The sequence below is a fragment of the Lepus europaeus genome, chromosome 12 (assembly GCF_033115175.1).
Source record: "Lepus europaeus isolate LE1 chromosome 12, mLepTim1.pri, whole genome shotgun sequence".
NCBI lineage: Eukaryota > Metazoa > Chordata > Mammalia > Lagomorpha > Leporidae > Lepus > Lepus europaeus.
The window spans coordinates 6,385,048-6,404,527 of record NC_084838.1 but is presented as its reverse complement, the minus strand read 5'-3'; the positions used below and the strand labels follow the sequence as shown (position 1 = coordinate 6,404,527).

General features: G+C 56.6%; 1 long non-coding RNA gene across 1 annotated transcript; it reads right to left on the bottom strand.

The window, feature by feature from the left end:
* Nucleotides 1-892: 892 nt before the first annotated feature.
* LOC133771149 (uncharacterized) lies at nucleotides 893-3,543 on the bottom strand. The gene is made up of 3 exons (XR_009867543.1): nucleotides 3,358-3,543; nucleotides 2,935-3,107; nucleotides 893-1,070 (listed from the first exon to the last, which is right to left on the bottom strand). It is a non-coding gene; the product is annotated as an uncharacterized LOC133771149 (long non-coding RNA).
* Nucleotides 3,544-19,480: the final 15,937 nt, after the last annotated feature.

Here is a 19,480-nt window from a genome sequence, read left to right as displayed (position 1 = left end):
AACTTGGGAGAGGATCCTGGGTTACCTGGATGGACCTGAGGTGGCCCCAAGGACCCTTGGGTGTGGGAGATCACAGAGAGTGGAGAGACGGCAGTGTGAAGAAGGCGGAGGAAGGCCACGGCCAAGAAGTGAAGACCAGGAGAAGGCTTCTCCCCCGTGGCCTCCAGGAAGGAGGCAGCCCCGGGGCCACTTTGACCTTAGCCCAGCGAGGCCCAGGGTGGACTCCCACCCCACAAAGTGTGAGTGAAAGGAAACTTGACACAGCAGCGAGGGGAACCAATCCAGGAGGCCGGCGGGCATGGGGGCTGCTGCAGCCACCAGGGAGGCAGGGGGACACCTCTGCTGTGGACGTCCGGTGTGCAGGCGCGGGGCCTCACCGCACAGAAGAGTTGAGCAGGGGCCTGGCGTGCCGGGGCAGGCTGCCAGCAGTGGGGAACCTCTGAGGGCCCCGAGCAGGCCTGGGCAGGTGGGGAGCCTGCTTGCAGCTGTGGGTGAGGGAGCCCTGGGCCTCGAGTCAGAGTCCTGGGTTCAAGTCCCAGTACTGCCTTTTGGACTCCTTGGGGGCCAAGCGTGTGGTTCGCCTGGATTTGTACTCCGTTGCCTGAGCATGTTGGGGCTATTTATGGGGTCCTTTCCAGTGAAGAGACAGAGATGGCCCAGTCTCGTTGGGGCTTTTGCAGGTGTAGGGAACTCTCTGATCTGACACCAGGAAGATGGAGACGGTGGTGACAAGGACAGCAGCATTTACCGGGCTGCAGCCACAGGTCAGGGAGGTGACGTGGTCTCATCACCTCAGCATCTCACCGTCCTGAGGATGGCTCCCTGGTAGCCTTTTTTTTTTTCTTTTCAAGATTTATTTTATTTATTTGAAAGACAGAGCTACAGAGGGAGGCAGAGACAGAGAGAGAAAAATCTTCTATCTGATGGTTCACTCCCCAGATGGCCACAACAGCTGGAGCTGCACCAATCCGAAGCCAGGAGCAGGGAGCTTCCTCCGGGTCTCCCACGCGGGTGCAGGGGCCCACGCTCTTGGGCCATCCTCCACTGTTTTCCCAGGCCACAGCAGAGAGCTGGATCGGAAAAAGAGCAGCTGGGACTCGAATCAACGCCAGTGCTGCAGGCCAGAGCTTTAACCTGCTGCGCCACAGCACCAGGCCCCTTGGTAGTCTTGGTGTAAAGGTCAAGGTCCCCACCGGAGCCCACGAAGCTGACCCCTTGGGCCTCACTCAGGCCTCTCTCCTCGTCTCCCTGCACCCAGCTTCTTTTAGTGCCACAAATGAATGCAACCTTCCTGCCACAGGGCCTTGGCATAGCCTTCCCACTCACGAGGAACGCAGCCACCCTGCACTACACTTACTTAGTGCTTACTTAGTACTTACTCTGCTCAACGCAGAGTTGCCCGTCATCTGGCTACATCAGGCTCCTGTGTGTGGACCACCCTCAATTCCGGGTGATATAACCCGGCGTGGAAGAATACACAGGTACAAAGCTGTGTGGCCACCTGATTGGCCTTGGCCCCCTGCATCAGACTGGGTGGGCTGACGGCTCGGAGGGTAAATGCTCCCCAAAAGAATAAGGGAGTAAATAAACAGACAAACCCACGGCCGAGGGAGTGGACAGACCCCGAAGGTTGCCATTGCTCCCATTCACACGTTTGCAAAGGCAGAAATGGGCCCAGAGAAGGTCAGAGCTTTGTGCAAAGCCACTGTCTTCACAGGAGGCAGGGGCTGGGGCTGGGGCTGGGCCTCTCTGAGCAGAGGGTCACGGTGAGTAGGGGTCAAGGCTGGAGGAACTGCGGCCTGTCCAGGAGGCGAGCCTTGTAGGAGAGGATGTGCTGAGCACACACAAAAGAGGAAGAAACCGGAACCCAGCGAGGAGGGCAGGAGGGGGCCCCGGGGAGGTGGGGGTGGAGGGGGAGACCCTGCGGATCTTCAGGCCAGCCCACCCAGCCGCTCTGTGACAGCCTGGCTCACGCTCGCCCTGGCTGGCACGGCTCCCGAGCCCACCGCGGGCGGCAGTGAGATCGGCACGACCCCCTCGCTGGATGATTCGGCAGAATCGGCGCAGGCTTCCCAAGCGCCTGCCCTTCGACCCAGCAACCCCGCTTCTGGGAATTTATCTGAAACAAGCGCTTCCGTCTGCCAGCAAGGACAGTCGCACGAGGAGGGATTTGCTGAGGCTCTGTTTGTCCCGGGAGGGAACGGGAGGCCACCCAGTGTCCAGCGTGGGAAGCGGACCGTGGCTTCTGCTTCACCGTGCTGTCACGAGGGAGCTGGGCTGATCTGCAGGAGCTCACACACACAGGGCGTGGCTCACGACACATGTGTGTGCGGACAGCGGCCGCACAGGGGCTGGCGCCGCGGCACAGCGGGTGAAGCCTCTGCCTGAGATGCTGGCGTCCCATACAAGCACTGGGTTCGAGTCCCGGCTGCTCCACTGCCGATCCAGCCCCTGCTAATGTGCCTGGGAAAGATGGAATTCCTGGCCTCGTCCTGGCCCAGCCCCTAGCTGTTGCAGCCATTTGAGAAGTGAACCAGCAGATAAAAGTTGCCACTCTCTGTCTCTCCCTTTCTGTCGCTCTGCTTTTTAAATTGCTTTTCAAGATTTATTTATTTAGTGGAAAGTCAGAGTTACAGAGAGGCGGAGGCAGAGAGAGGTCTTGCATCTGTTGGTTCACTTCCCAAATGGCCACAACAGCCAAGGAAGTGCCAGGAGCTTTATCCGGGTCTCCCTCATAGGTGCAGGGGCCCAGTACTTGGGCCATCTTCCGCTGCTTTCCCAGGTGCATTGGCAGGGAGCTGGATCAGAAGTGGAGCAGCCGGGAATCGAACTGGTACCCACGCAGGATGTTGGTGTCACAGGTGGCAGCTTGTCCCACTGCACCATAACGCTGGGCCCCTGAACCCACGAGTTTTAAGTGTGTACTACAAGCACCATTGCGTGTCCCTGGAGAGAAGTGCCCAGCATGACCGGACAGCTCCGCCCTCCGCTCCCTCCCGCTGGGTGTTGACTGTTCCCGATTGTGCTGCCTCGAAGGCCACATTCAGACCAGCGTCCTTGGAGCCACATCTTCCCCCGAGTCCCACGCTGTAATCTCTGGGAAAGCGCTGAGAAAAGGAAGTGCCAGGCTGAAGGTTAGGCGCGTGTTCAGAGGCACAAAGCCCTTTGCACATGCCATGCCCTGGCCCACCCTGGTGTCCAACCTCATCAGAGCCCTGTGCCCACTGCACAGGCCAGAGAACTGAGACCCCAAAAGGAGAAATGGCTCCCGTGGCCGGCACGGTGAGGATGCAGCTCAGGCTCCTCACCCCGGGCCCTGTCTCCCTGCTGCTCCGGGCACAGCCCGCCCATACTAACCTGTTTTCAGTTTCCGGGAGGGCCGCCATGCCAACCGCTCTCTGAACCTTCGTACACACTGTGCCTTCTGCCTTAAGCACCTCCAGGAGCCACAGCCTTGCCATGCTGCCCCCTGGAAGGCTTCCCTGATCAGGCGAGGGTCGGCCCCGTCACCGGGGTCACAAGAGCGCTGCTGGGTTTTCCATTCATTCGTATCTGCTTGCATTCCCTTATTCGCCAAATATTTACTGAACATTGGCCTGTACCACGCACAGGCTGGGCACCAGGGCTGCTGGGACAAACAGACACTCCCTGCCCTGGGCAGGGAGGGGGATGGGGAGGGGGGAAGGGGCAGTAAGGTCAGTCCGTGCGTGAACAGAACCAGGCTGGGCAGGAGCCATGGGCACCCCGGGAGCCCACCGGTCCGCCAGTTTGAGCTACACAGAGACCCCTTACAAATGGGGGAATCTCTCCGAGAGCCTCATGGGTGACATCAGTCATGTTTTCTGTTCCCTGCACAGGGATGAACTTGACGTGACCTTGCATTTTGGAGTCCTCGCCCTGGGTTCTTCCCGTGTATCGCCGAATCGCCACAGCCACCTGTGAGGCAGGGGAATACAACTGTCCCCGCCTCACAGAAGAGGAGACCGAGGCTCAGAGAGGTGCGTGTGTTTGCCCGCAGTGGCCCGGCTGGGAAGGGTCAGAGCCGGCATCCGGGCACACACAGCTGGGCTTCTGAGCCCTGCATTCTCCACCACAACACCGCGTGGCCACAAAGGGAGCACAAACCACACCACGCTGGCCACATGCGGCTGCACTGCGGAGAGGAGCGGGCACCCGCGTGCTCCCCAGGGACTTGGGGCTGCCTGCAGCTCTTCTGTTCCCCAGCCACAGGGAAGACGCCGCCTCCCGTCCCTCGCCTGATGCGGCAGCCCTCTTTCTGCCTACATAGGTTCCACCGTCTCCCGGGAAACTAGTGCTGTGGGCTTCTCGTGTGTCCCCCCAGGGATAGCTCTGTGCAAACACAAACACACACTCTGTGTTTTCCTCTCATTAAGAAACCAAGTTGGGGGGTGGGGGCAGGCCTGTGGCATAGCGGGTAAAGCCGCCGCCTTCAGTATCAGCATCCCATATGGGCACCAGTTCGAGTTCCGACTGCTCCACTTCCCATCTAGCTCTCTGCTATGGCCTGAGAAGGCAACGAAGGATGGCCCAAGTCCTTGGGCCCTGCACCTGCATGGGAGACCTGGAGGAAGCTCCTGGCTCTTGGCTTTGGATTGGTGCAGCTCTGGCCAATGTGGCCATCTGGGGAGTGAACCAGCGGATGGAAGACCTTTCTCTCTGCCTCTTCTTCTCTCTGTTTATAACTCTTTCAAATAAATAAATAAATCTGAAAAGGAAGTAAGGAAGGAAGAAGAAGGAAGGAACCAACCAAGTTGGGGGCCTGCGCTATGGCGTAGCAGGTAAAGCCACCACCAGTGACACCAGCATCCCGTACGGGCACAGGTTCTCACCCCGGCTGCTCCACTTCCCATCCAGCTCCCTGCTGGTGCGCCTGGGAAGGCAGCAGAACATGGCCCACGTGCTTGGACCCCTGCACCCATGTGGGAGACCTGGATGGAGTTCTAGGCTCCCGGCTTCAGCCTGGCCCAGCTCTGGCCATTTGGGAAGTGGATAGAAAAATCTCTCTGTGTGTGTCTCACACTCTCTCTGTAGCTCAGCCTTTCAAATCAATCAATCAATCAATCAATCTTTTTTAAAAGAAGGAAAGCAGTAACTTCGTGGCGGGGAAACGTGACAGACACGTTAACGCAGCGGTGAAGGGGCACACCCCGCGTGACGTCCCATGGCTGTCACAGGCCTCTGCTGGAATGTCAGGAGGGCGCGTCACTCACCTGCGTGGCATTCTTCCCCGAAATCCGTGACCCAAGCCGGCCGTGACATCAAGGGCAAAGAGAAACTGCAGGGCCTTTGGAAACAGACGTAAATAGCACCCTCGCAATGACGCCATGGCCTTGAGTTAGGGGGAAACCTTTCAGTCTGCGGGAAGCCTGAGAGACTCTCACAGCAGGAAATCAAGGCGACCAGGGAGGGCCCCAGGAGGGGTCCAGAGCGGGGAGAGGGCCCGGGGCATACAGGCCGTGAGGTGCGAGGAGAGGTTGCAGGACCGCTGAGAGCAAGGCAAACCGAAGCTGCCCGAAACCGAACAAGGCAAACCGAAGCAAGTGTCCCCCGGCACGTGGAGACGGGGACTTCGGGGACATGCAGGCCTCTGTATCACCGCTGCAATTTTCCTGCAAAGCCAACATCATTCCAAAAAAAAAAATCAGTAAGAGTAAAGGGGAGGGGGCGTTTGGTGCACGGTTACGGCGCTGCCTGGGTGCCCACGGCCCACGCACACCAGTGCCTGTCTCGGCTCCTCCCCTCCAGTCCAGCTGCCTGCTCACGTGATCTTGAGAAGCAGTGGTGACGGCTCAAATGCTTGGGTCCTCGTCGCCCCTGCTGAAGACCTGGATTGATTTCTAGGCTCCTGGTTCCAGCCTGGCCCGGCCCCAGCTGTTGTTTTGGGCTTTTGGGGAAGAACTCAACGATGAAAGATCTCTTTGTCTCCTGGTCACCCCCAACTCCCACCATGTCTCAGACTTTCTAATAAAATGAAAATCAATAAATAATTTTTTTTTAAAAAATGGGGGGTCAATGTGAACTTAACAGTAAGTTAAGGCACCGCTTGTAACTGGCATCCTGTATCCAAGAGCCAGTTTAGTCCCAGCTGCTCCACTTCCAATTCAGCTCCACACTAACGGCCTGGGAAAGCAGCAGATGGCCCAAGTGACTGGACCCCTGCACCCACGAGGGAGACCCGGATGGAGACCCTGGCTCCTGGCTTCAGACTGATGTAGCCCTAGCTGTTATGGCTGTTTGGGGAGTAAACCAGCAGATGGAGGAGCCGTCTCTCTGTGTGTCACTTGGCTTTCAAATAAATCAGTCTTAAAAACAGAACAGCGGTGGCAGCGACTGGGAGTCATTTCCAAACCTGACCTGTGGACCATGACCCACGTGGTGCTCTACCCACACCCACGGCCACCTGGGAGGCCACCTGGGAAGACAGCAGAGCTGCCCCCCTGCTTGGACCCCAGGCCTCTCTGTGGAGCCAAGCCCTTCCTGCCCACCACTTCCTATTGTGGATTGGGCTTTTTTTTTTTTTTTAAGATTTGTTTATTTATTTGAAAGGCAGAGTTACAGAGAGACAGAGAGAGGTCTTCCATCTGATGGTTTACTCCCCAAACAGCCACAATGACTGGAGCTGTGCTGATCCGAAGCCAGGAGCCTAGGGCTTCTTCCAGGTCTCCCACATGGTGCAGGGGCCCAAGGACTTGGGCCATCTTCTAATGCTTTCCCACGCACATTGGCAGGAAGCTGGATCAGAAGTGGGGCAGCCAGGGCCTGAACTGGTGCCCATATGGGATGCAGGTGCTGCAGACGGTGGCTTAACCCACTGCGCCACAACGCCAGTGCCCGCTCCCTGAGTGGAGTCTTGTATGAGTTAGTTATTGCCTAATAACAAATGACCCCAACACTTTGCAACTTCGAACAACAAGTATAGGTTATGTTGCAGTGTCTGAGGGCCAGGAATCCTGGAGTGGCATAGCTGGGGGTGTGGCTCAGGGGTGTGGCATAGCTGGGGGTGTGGCATAGCTGGGGGTGTGCTCTGGGACTGCCTGGCTGAGTCCCCCCCCCCCCCCCCCGCCGGGGAGCTGGCAGCTGCCTCCCCCCGAGTGAGTACTGACAGAGCCCAATGGGGATGTCACAGGCTTTTTTTTTTTAAATTATTTATTTGAAAGGAGAGAGATATCGAGATAGATAGCTCTATCTCTTGGTTTACTCCCCAAATGGCCATAACAGCCAGGGCTGGGCCAGGTCAAAGCCAGGAGCCAGGAGCTCCATCCGGGTCTCCCACGTGGGTGGCAGGGGGCCAGGAACTTGAGCCATCACCTGCTGCCTCCTAGGGTGCACATGAGCAGGGAGCCAGACTGGAAATGGAGCCAGGACTCAAACCAGGCACTCGGGTATGGGATGAGCAACCCCCAAGCGGAGGCTTAAGCCCAGCACCTACCTTATAACCTAATGCCGAAAGTGACAGACTACGCCAGCAGCGACACTGTCCTTGGTCCCTAGATGAACTCTGACGTCCAGGGCCATGAGCAGCAGGTGTCCGCGGGCTGTGGGCCACAGGCACCTCCACATGGACCCCCAAGATTTCCCCATCCGGGTCCCCGCTGCTGTGAACACCCTCGCCCGCTCGCTCGCTCCCTTTGCACACCTGTGCCTGGCAGGGTCCCGGTGGAGGAACTTCCCCCGGCCGTGCCCCTCCTCCCACTGGACAGCAGGGGGCCGCTCCAGGCTGTGCAGGGGAGGGGGTGCTGGCGCTCTGAGTCAGAGCGGAGAGAGAGAGCAAGGGAGGGAAGAGGGGCAGCCTCGAGCTCAGCCCTGAGCACCCCGTATCACAGCTTTGTATCTCCAACACGCAGAGCTGCAAACAGGATGTGGGTTTCCTGCGAGGGGCCCAGGCCGCAGACGGACAGCATCAGTCGCGCATGCGCATCCCGCATCCCTGCGCGGCAGGGCGGCTCCGCGGCTGTCCCACAGACCCTGGAGTCAGGCTGTGTGGCTTCCCCGGAACCGAGAGCGGGGCCGTCAGGGCTGGCGAGATGGCGCCCGGGAAATGGTGACAACTGGCCTTCACAGGCTCCATCCTCTCCCCATGAGAAAACGCAGCCCCCGCCCCACCCAAACCCACCCAGGCACTGTGTCACCTGTCGCAGCCTCCCAGGGCTCTGCCTGGGCCACTTAGGAGCTGCGGTCCCCACTCTCGGTGCTGTCCAGCCGGTCAGGGCCACAGTCAGGCAGGGGGAGCCCAGGTCCAGGCAAAGGACAGGGACGCCCGCCGTCCTGATCCCTGCTCGGCCTTGGTCTCCTTGGGCTGTTTCGAGCAAACCCGTCGATGGTGGCCTTTCCAGACAGCCCCTGCCTATCACCTCCTGGCTGGGTGACATCCTGGAAATCACCTAACCTCTCTGAGCCACATCCTGTATCAAAGGTTTAAGCCACAACACAGGGCTGTGTAGGACACGCAGCGCCCGGCCCACGCTGAGAGTCAGCACCCAGCTGTTCCCTGCAGTGAATGTTTATCACAGCAGTGCCGCACACAATGACCCTATGACCCCATCTCGAGAAGACCTTGCCAGCTTTTTTTCCTTTTAATTTATTTATTTGAAAGTCAGAATTACACAGAGAGAGAAGGAGAGACAGGGAGAGAGAGGTCTTCCATCTGCTGGTTCACTCCCCACATGGCCGCAATGGCCTGAGCTGCGCTGACCCAAAGCCAGGAGCCAGGAGCTTCTGGGTCTCCCACGCAGGTGCAGGGGCCCAAGGACTTGGGCCATCTTCTACTGCTTTCCCAGGCCACAGCAGAGAGCTGGACTGGAAGAGGAGCGGCCGGGACTTGAACCGGCGCCCATATGGGATGCCAGCACTGCAGGCGGCGGCTGTGATAATTGGCAGGTGAGCCGTTGTTTGTAGGCAGCTACATCCCGATTTGAAGATGCCGAGATGTGCATAAACAGGGCGCGTGTCTGGCCCAGCAGTTAAGGCTGTGGTTGGGACCCCAAATCCCACATCAGAGTGCCTGGGTCCAGCTTGCTGCTAACATAGATCCTGGGAGACAGCGTGGTGACGGCTCAAGTGCTTGGCCCCTGCCACCCACGTGGGACACCCCGATTGAGTTCCCAGCTGGTGGCTTCAGCCTGGCCCAGCCTGGCTGTCGCATTTGGGGAGCAAACCAGAAGATGGAAGAGCTGTGTGTGTGTGTGTGTGTGCGTGTCCCTGCCTTTCGAATAAAGAAAAATGAGAATCAATAGTAGGGGCTCTCGGGAAGTGAGCGACCTCTGTCCTCTGTCTCTGTTTCTTCTTCTCGCTGCCTTTCAAGTAAAGATTTAAAAAAAAAAATTTTTTTTTTTGACAGGCAGAGTGGACAGTGAGAGAGAGAGAGAGAGAGACAGAGAGAAAGGTCTTCCTTTACCGTTGGTTCACCCTCCAATGGCCGCTGCGGCCGGCGCACCGCGCTGATCCGAAGCCAGGAGCCAGGTGCTTCTCCTGGTCTCCCATGGGATGCAGGGCCCAAGCACCCAGGCCATCCTCCACTGCACTCCCGGGCCACAGCAGAGAGCTGGACAGGAAGAGGAGAAACCGGGACTAGAACCAGGGTGCCGGCGCCACAGGCGGAGGATTAGCCTAGTGAGCCACGGTGCCGGCCAAGTAAAGATTTTTTTAACGTGCTTATGTGGGCGCCTCAGACTGGTGAGATCTGGCAGTCAGTGCCGGGAGGGCGAGCGAACACGTGCTCCAAGGTCAAGGTCCCCCGTCTGCCGCCTGGCTCCCACACCACCCTGGCAGCGTCCGCTCTAGGCTCTGTCAGTACTCTAGGCTGCTTGCACTGTTTTGTTCCAGCACCTACACCTCTTGCTATCTTTGAAAACACCCACTGTAGCCATTATCTCCTACCCACATGTCCAGCCCGTGCCCCACGGCACTGACCAGCACCCAGGGCTTAGCTCCTGGTCTCCCCCCACCCCCGGAAAAGCAATGACACAGCTTTCAGAGGCGTTCGCCTCCTTACATGCATGCTGTATACCCCAAGTGCTGAAAAAAATCACTCCTCGTTAGGGACGATGTTTCTTCTTTAAAGTGTTGCTTCTGCACACACTGATAGATCCTGCTGGGGCACGCCAGGCTCGCTCCATGCCTGCCATCTCCTCGGCCTCCCTGTCCACTCCGGACTCTTCCGGTTATTTGGAAAAGATCATAAATTGCGGGAGACAATGGCCACCCTTCCTTGCTATGGGCGGGAGAACTGACGCCTCCCGCTGGGTCTGGCTCGTTCTCATCTAACCCCTTTCTGTCCCTCCCCTTCCTGCTTCCACCACTCTCGTCTCACAGCAGATCAATTTCTTTTTTTAAAACTGTATTTATTTATTTATTTTTTGACAGAGTGGACAGTGAAAGAGAGGGACAGAGAGAAAGGTCTTCCTTTGCCGTTGGTTCACCCTCCAATGGCCGCTGCGGCTGGCGCACCACGCTGATCTGAAGCTGGGAGCCAGGTGCTTCTCCTGGTTTCCCATGTGGGTGCAGGGCCCAAGCACTTGGGCCATCCTCCACTGCCCTCCCGGGCCACAGCAGAGAGCTGGCCTGGAAGAGGGGCAACCGGGACAGAATCCGGCGCCCCGACCGGGATTAGAACCCGGTGTGCCAGCGCCACAGGCGGAGGATTAGCCTAGTGAGCCGTGGCGCCGGCCCAGCAGATCAATTTCTAACACAGTGAGTCAGACAGAGAGATGATCCATCCTCCGGTTCACTCTCCAAATACCCACAATAGCCAGGGTTGGGCCAAGCCCGAGTCAGGAGCCCAGAACTCCATCTGGGTCCCCCACGTGGGTGGCAGGGGCTCGGCGTTTGAGGTATCATCTGCTGCCTCCCAGGCACAGTAGCAGGAAGCTGGACGAGACGTGGAGGCAGAGGCAGGACTCCAATCAGACAGTCCAATACGGAATGGGGGCGTCCCAAACAGAGGCTCCACCCACTGTGCCGCAGCCCCCCCCCATCAACTTCTTTTGCTTTTTTTAAAAAAAATTTATTTATTTGTTTGTTTATTTGAAAGTTAGAATTACACAGAGAGAGAAGGAGAGGCAGAGAGAGAGAGCTGGTTTACTCCCCAGTTGGCCACAATGGCTGGAACTGCACTGATCCAAAGTCAGGAGCCAGGAGTTTCCTCCGGGTCTCCCACGTGGATGCAGGGGCCCAGGGACTTGGGCCATCTTCTACTGCTTTCCCAGGCCACAGCAGAGAGCTGGATTGGAAGTGGGGCAGCCAGGACTTGAACTGGTGCCCCTATGGGATGCCAGCACTGCAGGTGGTGGCATGACACGTTAAGCCACTGCCCACAGTGCCAGCATCCCATAGGGGCGCCAGTTTGAGTCCTGGCTGCTCCATTTCAATCTAGCTCTCTGCTAATGCACCTGGAAAAGCAGCGGAAGATGGTCCAAGTGCTTGTGCCCCTGCACCCATGTGGGCGACCTGGAGGAAGCTCCTGGCTCCCAGCTGTGGCCTGGCCCAGCCCTGGCTGTTGTTGCCATTTGGGAGTGAACCAGCGGATGAAAGATCTTTCTCTCTGTCTCTCCTCTCCTTCTTTCTTTCTTTCTTTCTTTTTTTTTTTTTTTTTTTTTTTTTTTTGACAGGCAGAGTGGACAGTGAGAGAGAGAAACAGAGAGAAAGGTCTTCCTTTTTGCCGTTGGTTCACCCTCCAATGGCCGCCGCGGCTGGCGCGCTGCGGCCGGCACACCGCACTGATCCGATGGCAGGAGCCAGGTGCTTCTCCTGGTCTCCCATGGGGTGCAGGACCCAAGCACTTGGGCCATCCTCCACTGCACTCCCTGGCCACAGCAGAGAGCTGGCCTGGAAGAGGGGCAACCGGGACAGAACCGGCGCCCCGACCGGGACTAGAACCTGGTGTGCTGGTGCCGCAAGGCAGAGGATTAGCCTAGTGAGCCACACATTGCCTTTCAAATAAATAAATATTACAAAAATAAATAAGACAAAAACTGCTTGCTCTCAACCATTTGTGAAAGCTAAAGAAGTTTGGGCCGGCACTGTTTATTTATTTGTTTGAAAGGTAGAGTTATAGAGAGGCAGAGGCAGAGAGAGAGAGAGAGAGAGAGAGAGAGAGAGGTCTTCCATCTGCTGGTTCACTCCCCAGATGGCTGCAACAGCCAGAGCTGCACCAATCGAAGGCCAGGAGCCAGGAGCTTCTTCCAGATCTACCATGTGGTGCAGGGCCCCAAGGACTTGGGCCATCTTCCACTGCTTTTCCAGGCCAGAGCAGAGAGCTGGATCGGAAGTGGAATACCAGGTCTCGAACCGGCACCCATATGGGATGCCGGCACTGCAGGCGTTGGCTTTACCCTCTACACCACAGCGCCGGCCCTGTAAGCATTTTCTATGGAAGTATTATCTATAGCTAATTGCAGACATTCTGATATGGATGTGAGCATCCCAAGCAGTGGTTTAACTCCGTGAGCCACAGTACCCACCCCAATCATTGCTTTTCATTAGTTTTCTAGACATACAATTAACAGACAAGAAGCTACAAATATTTAGGGTGTACAGTTCAGGGTAGGCATTTGGCCTGGTGGCTAAAATGAGGGTTCAGACACCCACGTCCCAGGTGGGAAGGCCTGCGTTTGACGCCCGGCGCTAGCACCGTGCTCGTGCACAGACCAGGACCAGCAGGTGCCTCAGCACCTGGGAGCTGCCACCCACATCCGAGAGCAGCCCGAGCGCCTGGCCATCCTGGGCACAGATGGCAGCTGTCTGTCTGGCTCCGCCTTTCAAATAACCCTAAAAGTTTGATTCAATAAATGCACAATTTGATATTTCATCAAATAAGTGACCCAATCCTATGCCCACATTCGAGACTCTGCATATACCTATGCATATGTATATACCTGTGCATATACCTTCCTGTGTGCTTGATGGCTGTTTATATGTGTATTTTCTCTGGTGAAGTAACTGTTGCAATAGTTTGCCTGTTTTTTTGGTTTTTTTTTTTTTGACAGGCAGAGTGGACAGTGAGAGAGAGAGAGACAGAGAGAAAGATCTTCCTTTTTGCCGTTGGTTCACCCTCCAATGGCCGCCTCGGCCAGCGCACCGCGCTGATCCGAAGCCAGGAGCCAGGTGCTTCTCCTGGTTTCCCATGGGGTGCAGGGCCCAATCACTTGGGCCATCCTCCCGGGCCACAGCAGAGAGCTGGCCTGGAAGAGGGGCAACCAGGACAGAATCTGGTGCCCCGACCAGGACTAGAACCCAGTGTGCCAGCTCCATAAGGCGGAGGATTAGCCTAGTGAGCCGCGGCGCCGGCCTAGTTTGCCTGTTTTTAAATTGAGCTGTTTGTCTTACTGAGTTGTTTTATGGTGTATTCTGAAAACAATCCTTTTGTCAGAGACACAAAATGCAAATATTTTCTAACTTGCCTGATAATTTTCTTAACAATGGGTTTTGAAGGGAAAAGTCTTAAATTTTCATAGAGTCCATTTCATCAACATTTTTCTTAAATGTATTAGTGTTTTTTGTCCCTTTTCTAAGAAATCAACGCCAGGCTGGCATGGTGGTACAGCGGTCAAGCCACTGCCTGCAACGCCCACATCCCACACGAAAGCCAATTCGTGTCCTGGCTGCTCCACTTCTGACCCAGCTCCCTGCTAATGCACCTGGGAAAGCAGTGGAGGATGGCCCAAGTGCTTGGGCCCCGGCACCCACATGGGAGATGGCAGATGAGGGGCGTCCCCTCAGTAAGGAGCACCTGGCCGGGATTTCTCCAGGGGCAGTCATGTCCCACCCCCACCCCCGCTGTCACAGGTTCCCGGCAGAAGGGGCGAGGAGCTAGCTCTCCGTTACACACCTGGCTGCATCCCAGCAGCCACCCTGGTCTTGGGGAAGTCACCTAATCTCTCCACCCAGGACGGGAGGACACCATGACCTGGAGGGCAGGCGGCAGGGTAGGGAGGCCTTTCAGCCACCACCCCCTCACCCGAGGAAGGTGCAGGCCCAGAGAGGGAAGCAGGCCCAGGATCGCAGAGCTCACCCAAGTAGGGCGGGCCCCTGACCCCGGGTCCTGAGCTCTCTCCGCACCCAGAGCCGCCTCTGGGCTGGACCAGCTGGTAGAACCGGCCGCGTGCTCTCCCGGGGGTGGAGGAAGAGCCTGCGCCCCACGCCCCACTAGGCACAGGGCGGCCCTTCCCCACATCTCCGCTCCAGCCCCACCCCAGCCCACCCTGCAGCCTGGAACGCGCGGAGCCAGGCGCCACTGTGGTTATCTCGCGCCACCTACAGGGCGTGTTGAGAACTACAGGCCACACCGCTTCTCCCAGCCCCAGATTCCAGGAACCCCTGGATGGGAAGGCGCTCTGCCTTCCCCATGGGCACAACCCCCAAGACAGGAATTACAGCACAGAGCGAGTCAAATCGAATCCGCCTCCGGTGGAAAGCCTCTTTAAAAAACCCACTCCTGGGGCCAGCACTGTGGCACAGTGGGTTACCCTGCCACTTGCAATTCTTGCATACCATATTGGAGTGTCGGTTCAAGTCCCGGCTACTCCACTTAGGATCCTGGGCAGGCAGCAGAGGACGACCCAGGTGTTCGGGGTCCTGCCGCTCACATGGGAGACCCGGGTGGAGTCCCTGGCTGCAGCCTGGCCCAGCCCTGGCTGTTGCTGGCATTTGGGGGAGTGAATCAGCAGGTGGAAGGTGTGTGTGTGTGTGTGTGTGTGTGTCTGCCTTTCAAGTAAAGTGAAAATTTCACAACTCGACCTTTGCAATGAGCCAGTTAAACTGTGAGAGGGAGAATCATGTGAATGAAATACCTCATTCAAGCAAAGTGTTGGGCACCTGCTCTATGCCAGGCCCGGGCAAGAGGTGGGAGGCACAGCCCCTCCAAGAGTGGTATGTGCCTGCACTCAGGGGACTCATGGCACCACAGGGGACACAGAAGTCCAACACACGGCCCCACGGACATAACAAGGCTGTGCCGTGCGGGAGGGTCGGGGTGGCAGAGAGCTGCTGTCTTCGTAACAGCAACACAGACGGGCAAGCTGCCAAGAGCAGGATCTACTTCCTCCATGTCCAGCAGGGGACACGGGGCCCAGGGAGGGGAGGGGCTCGCCCTAGGTGGCACAGCAGCCCAGTCTCTACCCAACGCCTCTTTTTTTACCCTCAGCTACAGCTGTGCTGGCCAAGACGCGGCCAGGACCCTCACCCTGGGTCCTGTGGAAACTATTGGTGCTTGGAGAGCAAAGGCCTGGCCCTTTGTGGGCCCCAGGGACCCTGTGAGCTGTGGCCCCAGGGTCCGGTTTGCACTGGCCCTGGCTTGCTAGGGCCTGACTGTGGAGCCCTTGCATCCAATGTAGAAGGTGGGGCCTGTGCCCTCCTCCCGCCCTGCGGGGGACAGGGTCAGTTCCAGGTCGGTTGACACCCCCTCCCCCAGCCCCCACCGCCGACCACAGATCCAGGACAGAGCCCTCACCACTCCTGCTTGTTTATCGGCTCAGAAGAATTCCTACACTGGACTTGCTGAGTCAGAAGAACCAGAGTTTAAAAGATTTTTTTGATGACTCAGCAGCAAAGAGTATTGGGCTTTTGAACAATTTTCCCTCCTTCTATAAGGCTTGAGGAACGTCCCACCCTCTCCCACCATCACCAATAATATCTATGCAGGTCTGGCAGGCCACCCCCCCCCCCCGTTGTTTGCCTTTTTTTTTTTTTTTTTTTTTTTTTTTAAGATATATCTATGTGATGGGGCCGGCGCTGTGGCACAGCGGGTTAACGCACCACCTACAATGCTGGTCTTCCATGTGGGCGCCAGGTTTGAGTCCCGGCTGATCCATGTCCCATCCAGCTCCCTGCTACTGCACCTGGGAAACAGCAGAAGATGGCCCAAGTGCTTGGGCCCCTGCACCCATGAGGAAGACACAGATGGAGCTCCAGGCTCCTGGCTTCTGCCTGGCCCAGCCCTAGCTATTGCAGCCATTCGGAGGAGTGAAACAGCAGATGGAAGATCTCTTTCTAAGAGAGAGAGAGAGAGAGAGAGAGAGAGAGAGAGAGAACTTTCATCTACTGGTTCACGCCACAAATGCCTGCAACAGCCAGGGTTGGCCCAAAATCCAGAACTCCATCCTGGTCTCTGACGTGGGTGCAGGGGTCTAAGCACTCGGGTCATCTGCCCATCTTCCACTGCTCTCCCAGGTACATTAGCAGGGAGCTGGATCGGAAGCGGAGCAGCTGGGACATGAACTGGCGCCCATACGGGATGCCTGCATTGCAGGCAGCAGCTTTACCCGCTACGCCACAGCGCCAGCTCCACAGTCAGTGTACTAACCCCCTGGCCACAACGCCAGCCCCTCGTTGCTGTTTGAATTCACGAGGTCTGTTGTTGAGCAGTGGTTCTCAGACTCAGTGTGAACCAATCTGTGAGGCTCGTTAGGAAATGCAGACTGGGGGAAAAATACTTGCAAAAACTGTATCTAGACATAAAAGGAATGAATTCCTTCTTATCACACACTTCTACGTGTAATCGGCATATGGCAATTGCACATATTTATGGGGTACAGTGGGAATTTTCATTTAAAAAATCTATTTATTTGAAAGGCAGAGTTAGAGAGAGAGAGAGAGAGACAGAGAGAGATCTTCCATCTGCTGGTTCATGCCCCAAATGGCTGCAATGGCCAGGGCTGAGCCAGGCTGAAGCCAGGAGCCTGGAACTCCATCCAGGTCTCCCATGTGGGTGCAGGGGCCCGAACACCTGGGTCATCTTCTGCTGCTTTCCCAGGTGCAGTAGCAGGGAGCTGGATCTAAGGTTAACACTGAGGCAGATGTCGTAGGGCAAAGATGTCACCAGGGAGGACGGACAGAGGCCTGATAACTGCAGGGGAAGATGCTCCCTGGCCTCGGTGTTGGGGCAATGCTAATCGGAACCACTGTGGGGCGGGCGTGGGCCCAGTGGTCAGCACTTGGGACACCCACGTCCCATTTCAGAGCACCGGGTCCGAATCCTGGCTGCTCGACTTCCAAGCTGGCTTCCTGGTATTGCACACCTGGGAGGCCACAGGTGATGCTTCAAGTGCTTGGGTCCCTGCCACACCTGTGGGAGACCTGGGTTGAGTTTCCAGGCTCCTGGCTTTGGCCTGGCCCAGCCCTGGCTGTTCTGGGCAACTGGGGAGTGAACCAGCGGATGGAAGATTGCTATGTCTCTCTTTCAAGTCAGATGGAGGAAAAAAAAAAAAAAAAGGACATACACCTTTAAAAAAAAAAAAAACACCAAACACCTACAATGAGATCCACGTCACACCTGCCCGAGCATAGCCGGTGTCGGCAGGGATGTGGAGCCACCGGAACAGTGCTGCGACCGCTTTGGAAACAGCTGGCAGGTTTTTAAAACTTCAGCACACACCAAGCACAGGAGCCCACCCTCCCATGCCCAGGAGTGAAAGGGAGGAGTGAAAGCGCGTGTCCACCCCCCAGGCTCGGACCCGTGACATGCACAGCTGGCCGAGCAGTTCGGACGTCCTCCATGTGTGAGTGAGGACATGGTTTGAGTCCTGGCTCCACTCCCGATTCCAGCGCTGTTAATGGCTTAGGTAACTGGGACCCTGCCACCTGCCCTTCTGTGGGAGATGCGGGTTGGGCTCCCAGCTCCCAGCACCGACCTGATCCAGCCCTGGTCATTGCACGCATTTGGGGACAGAACCAACAGATGGGCACTCCCTGTCTCTCTCTTTCTCTCTCTGCCTCTCAAATAAAATTTAAAAAATTGTTTAAAGCTTTGTACACAAGGATTCATAGCAGCATATTTGTGATAGCAAAATATTGGAAGCAGCAAAAATATCCATCAACACGTGACTGAATAAAGGAATTATGGCACATCCTATTCAGCAGTAAAGGAGCGACCCATGGATCCCCGTGACTACATGGGACGCATCTCAAAACCATTAGCCGGAGGCACCGGGGTGGCGTAGCAGGTTAGAGCACCGCCTGTGACACCGGTATCCCACACGGGCACTGGGTCAAGTCCCAGCTGCTCCACTTTCTTTCTTTTTTTTTTTTTTAAGATCTATTTATTTATTTGAATGTCAGAGTTACACAGAGAGAGGAGAGGCGGACAGAGAGGTCTTCTATCCACTGGTTCACTCCTCAATTGGCTGCAATGGCCAGAGCTGCACCAATCCAAAACCAGGAGCTTCTTCCAGGTCTCCCACATGGGTGCAGGGGCCCAAGGGCCTGGGTCATCTTCCACTGCTTTCGCAAGCCATAGCAGAGAGCTGGATTGGAAGTAGAGCAGCCAGGTCTTGAACTGGCGCCCACATGGGATGCTGGTACTGCAGGCTGCGGCTTTACCCGCTATGCCACAGTGCCAACCCCTGCTCCACTTCTGATGCAGCTCCCTACTAATGCTCCTGGGAAAGCAGCAGAAGATGGCCCAGGTCCTTAAGCCTCTACACCCATGTGGGAGACCCAAAAGAAGCTCCTGGCTCCTGGTTTCAGCCTGGCCCAACCCCAGCCATTGAGGCCATTTGGGGAGTGAACCAGCAAGTGGAACATTCTCTCTTTGTCTCTCTCTCTCTCTCTCTTTTTCTCTCTCTCTCTCTCCCCCTATAACTTTGCCTTTCAAATAAAAAATTTTTTATTTATTTGAAAGGCAGAGTTACACAGAGAGAGAATGAGAGGTAGAGGGAGAGAAAGAGGTCTTCCATCCGCTGGTTCACTCCCCAGTTGGCTGCAACAGCTGGAGCTACACTGATCTGAGGCCAGGAGCCAGGAGCTTCCTCTGGTCTTTCCACGTGAATGCAGAGGCCCAAGGACCTGGGCCATCTTGCACTGCTTTCCCAGGCCATAGCAGAGAGCAGGATCAGAAGTGGAGCAGCCGGGACTCAAACCCACACCCATATCAGATGCCAGCACTGCAGGCGGCAGTTTACCCACTACGCCACAGTGCCAGCCCCAATAAAATAAATTTTCAAAGAAAAAAAATACAGAAGGCCAGCGCCGTGGCTTAACAGGCTAATCCTCCACCTTGCAGTGCCGGCACACCGGGTTCTAGTCCTGGTTGGGGTGCCGGATTCTGTCCCGGTTGCCCCTCTTCCAGGCCAGCTCTCTGCCGTGGCCAGGAAGGCAGTGGAGGATGGCCCAAGCGCTTGGGCCCTGCACCCGCATGGGAGACCAGGAGAAGCACCTGGCTCCTGGCTTCGGATCAGCGCGATGCGCCAGCCGCAGCGGCCATTGGAGGGTGAACCAACGGCAAAAAGGAAGACCTTTCTCTCTGTCTCTCTCTCTCACTATCCACTCTGCCTGTCAAAAAAAAAAAAAAAATACAGAAAGCAACCATTAGGCTGAGTTCAAAAAGCCAGACAAAGAAAGCACGCCTTGCGTGATTCACTAGATGGAATTCTGGAAAATGCAAGCTGGTCTCCAGCAACAGAAAACAGTGATGGTTGCTTGGGCCGGAGCCGGGGGAGGAGGGGGGGAGGGACGACTGCAGAAGGCC